The sequence below is a fragment of the Mustela nigripes genome, chromosome 16, assembly GCF_022355385.1.
Source record: "Mustela nigripes isolate SB6536 chromosome 16, MUSNIG.SB6536, whole genome shotgun sequence".
NCBI lineage: Eukaryota > Metazoa > Chordata > Mammalia > Carnivora > Mustelidae > Mustela > Mustela nigripes.
Window position 1 is genome coordinate 21,513,709 of NC_081572.1, and position 4,529 is coordinate 21,518,237.

The window sequence follows — 4,529 nt, forward strand, 5'->3', positions numbered from 1 at the left end:
GGGGGGGGGGGTGGAAACAGGGGACAGACCCTTTCCCAGCCTGCCCTGGAATTACCTGGAGACCTGGGCCTCAGTAATCCCACCTCTCCCCAATCTGGAGCTCCTAGGCTCTGGGTGATGTCAGCAAGTGGTGAAGTACCCAGCAGATACCCCCTGACTCTGCAGACACAGCCCCATTTATTGAGGAGTTCTGGAAAGACAGCAGGGGAAACCAGCTAAGAAAAGCTAAACCTCAGGTGTTTCTCCCCCTCAGTGATCTTTCAATCAAGAAAGATAGTGAAAATGGAGAAAAGAAAGGGGGGACAGCTTATGGGAGTTGGGGATCAGTTGGCTGGCAGACAAGAGACTGGGAAATTCACCAATGAAAGACCTGCTGAAGGTAAATGGGCCACTTAATGTCCCCCTCCCAATCATCTTTGTCCTATCAGGTGCCCTGGGTATGGGTCATAAAGCAGAGGGCCAGGGAAGGGACTCAGGCCTGACTGAACCTTGCTCTTGGTAACTGAGGGATGAAGTGGAAAAAGAAGCTGACACCTTCTCCAGGTTGCCTTTCAGGGGTTCTTCTACTTTTATTCATTCTTTTGATACCTTTTTTTTTTTTTAAGCATTTAATATGTGCCAGATATTGGACCCCCTAAATTTTCCAGCTTTTGGTTTCACACTTTTTTTCTTCAAAGATTTTATTTATTTATTTCACAGACAGAGATCACAAGTAGGCAGAGAGGCAGGCAGAGAGAGAGAGCGGGAAGCAGGCTCCCAGCGGAGCAGAGAGCCAGATGTAGGGCTTGAGCTGAAGGCAGAGGCTCAACTCACTGAGCCACCCAGGTGTCCCTGGTTTCACACTCTTGCATAGAGCCTCCTCATCCTGCCTTTACCAGGAGAGAGGGGAGGAGGGTAGGGGCAGAGTGTCCTTTACCATAGAGTTTGAGCCTTCCCGGAATGCAGCCCTCCCCCCTCCAATGAAAGGAGATGGGACAAGCTGGTATGGAGGCCAAGAGTGTAGAGTGGTTCTCAGGGCCTGGAAGGAGGAGTGGTGCAAAGGAAATGACAGGCTGGCTTCCTTTCCCTGCCACTGTCCAGGCCTGGGGATCACAGGACAGTCTCTTCTCTGAGCTGAGTGTGAAGACGGAAGACATCCTTCAGGGAGTTGGAGAGGAAACTACTCCAATGGTTAGTTCAAATATGCCTTTCATTGTCCTGGCTGGCTTCTCTCTGGACCTCTGTGGGGCAGTGGGAAGACAGACATGGGGAACTGTGGGGGATCCAGGAACCGTCCTGAGGTGGGTCCACATCGTAGGCTTCTCCCCTCCCCTCCCCCTCTCCCCCAGAGAGATAGAAAGTGGGGATTTTGATGTGGGACTGCTTGGGGAAGGGGACTGGTTTGGAACCAGCTGGATATGAGTGTGTGAGAACAAGTCTTTCTCCATGCACCTGCTGCCAATTAACTCCCCAGAGTGGGGGGACCCAGGCAAGCATCCAAAGAAAATTTTCCAGCTAGGGGAGGGGAATGACTCAGTTTCCCTGTGTAGCGAAGGGATGCTGAAACCCTTTGTGCCTTGTACGCTTACCAAGCATTTCAGTGTTTCTGGGTCTAGACTCGTGCCACTTTTCCTTACACCTTTTTCTAGCCCTGATAAGGAATGTACCCATCCCTTTGGGTACCAAAAAGCCCTATTCCCCACAGCCCCTTACCCAGCCCCAAGCCTCCCGGTGGCCTACCAGCTTCTTTCCTGCCACTGCTCCAATGTTGCCATGTCATTCCTCCTGGGTGTCTTCCATCTGCCCCACTTTTCCAGGCAGACCCTTTCCCCTGCCAGACCAGCCAACAAGATGAAGAGGTTGGGGCTTGGAACTAAGGGAGCAGAGGTGGAAGCTTAGCCTTTATCAGTGCTGAGGGGGAAGAAATGGACAGCAAAGAAAGTGGGGTAAGAAGGGCATTTGAGAGGGATGGTTTCCTTTCTATCCAGAGGGTATGCTGGTACCTCTTCTCTTACCCACAGGAGGATTTTCAGAGATCCCCATCCTTGGGGACAGAGGACCCAGCCAAGGAGCCAGTGGGTCCTGGGAAGCTAACATGGTGTGGAGGGAAGAGGTCGTGTATGGAAGGGCTGTCTCTGATATTGATAGACCAGAAAGGCAGAACAGTCAAAGTAGAGAAATTGAAGATGGCCCATGTCCAGAGCTAAGGGAGTCCTCATAGTCCCTTAGGAGTCCAGTCCTTGGGGGAACCCTGCCAAGCCTAGAAAGGGAGCTGCTGGTAAGAGGTGGGGGGACAGGGAAGGCAGATGGCCTGACTACAAACGCCGCCTCCCTGCCACTGTGAAGTGGGAAGGAGGTACCCCTCCATCCCCCAGAGATCTGCCAGGCTTTCTGCCAGAGAGGGATGGTTTAAGCTCAGAATATCACTATCCTCAGGGCCCAGATATTCCCACAAATGTACCAACACCCACTAACTCAGTCAGGAGCAGTCCCAAAGTTGACAACTTCTCTCTAAGAGGGACAGTTTGGGCTATGAGGGATGGGAAAGGAGCTATAGGACCCAGGGAGGGCTCAAAGGAGGGGATGCTGGGGTGCTGTCACCAGAAAGGAATGGGTGGAGGGAGCAGGCAAAGGCCAAGTTGGGGCCTGGGAGAAGGGAGGCCAGGTACATGTGAGGCTGCAGAAGAACAGGGTTTGTGGTTGTGTCAAGGGCGAGTGAGTGTGGGATTTGTGGTTGTCTCAAGTATAGCTGGGGGCAGGTTGGAAGTTAAGTGTGAGGAGTTTGGGTTCTCCCTCCTTCCTGTTTGGAAGTTTGGCAGCTGTTTTGCAGAAATACTATTTCCCAGTGGTGTCACTTAGGTAGGCACAAAGGGGAGCAGAATGGAGGCAGTGTGGATGGGTGCATGGGGAAGGAGAAGCCATAGGCAGTAATGACCTCAGCGGGCTGTGATCTGGTCCTCCTTCAGCTGCACTCTACCCCTGAGAATAGGGGTCCTTGTCTCCCTGTTGTGATTTTGCTCCCATACCCAGAATCCTGTTATTCTCTGCCCCAAGGGCCAACAAGTTTGCTTCTAGAGTCTGAGTGCGCTGTGCTTCCAGATTCATCCCCCTGACGACTGATTTTGCAAAAGTGTGGCCAAAGAATGGTTGCTGGAGAATAGGGATGGGACTCGGCCTCAAGGACTGGGATATCAGCCTTAGGGTATGGGATGGGGGAGCTGAAAGTAGAGGGTGACAGAATGCTGGTTGTGGCCTCCATGTTTACTCTTGTCCTTGGTTATAAATGTTAGGGACGATCTGTCCCCAGGACAGGGCAGGGATAAGGGCCATATATAGAGAAGGCTCAGACACTGGAGCCAGAGGTGAATAGCATGCGTTTCTGAGCTTCTCACTGAAGGGGGAAAAGAAGGCTAATGTCTAAAGCCCTGAATATAATTATGCATGATTTTGTTCCCTAGGATAAGCAAGACATTGTATTGTTTTTAATAAACTTAAAAAAAAAGGGGTAGTTTTAGACTTATAGGAAAAGATTTGAACATAGTAGGGGCTCCATACATGCCATAGCCAATTTCTCCTTTTATTAGCCTCTTACATTAGTATGGTATTTTTTTTTTAAGATTTTATTTATTTATTTGACAGACAGAGATCCCAAGTAGGCAGAGAGGCAGGCAGAGAGAGGAGGAAGCAGGCTTCCCGCTGAGCAGAGAGCCCGATGTGGGGCTCGATCCCAGGACCCTGGGATCATGACCTGAGCCGAAAGCAGAGGCTTTAACCCACTGAGCCACCCAGGCGCCCCTGGATATGTCACTATTAACTAATGTCTATGCTTTACTCACAGTCCTTAAGTTTTCACCCAGTGTTCTTCTGTTCCAGGATGACATCCAGGATGCCAGCTTATATTTAATAATTATGTCTCCTTAAGCCCTCTTGGCTATGACAATTTCTTAGATTCCCCTTATTTTTGATAACCTTAACCTCAGTTTCCTCTTTACTTCTCCCCATATTCAAGCAGTATGCAGGGCCAGGAGATTCTGGGAGGACTGCCTAATTTGGGGGTTAAATGGTGATGTGTGTACAACTGATCAAGCCCCAGTGTCATCTCTGCAATACAGGTGTGGAAATAAGGATTCTGGTACACCCAGGGGTGTAAGAGCACCCCCCCCCCCAAAAAAAAACAGTCTAGAAAGAGTAAGAAGTATTGCTGAACGAACGCCACACCCCTGCTGTGCATAGTAAGTAGATTGTAAAGGAAGGGGGTCAGAATATCATTTAAATGCCTGGTCAATAGTGACGTCTTTGGGCGACGCTTGCTTGAGAACGGTCTTTCAAGAGCTCTCCGCTCCCTCCGCCCCCTGAGTCTCTGATGCTTCAGTTTATACATGTCCTTCTCTAAAGCAGAAAAACAATGTGGGCGGGATACCTTAGTCCCTTAGCGCCCTCGCTAGCCCCGTCCAAGGAACTACAATTCCCAGAAGACATCGCGGAGCGACCTATCTCTTGCTGCATTATTATTGGCTCGTGATTTTTACTCCCAGCCAATAGAAGTTAAG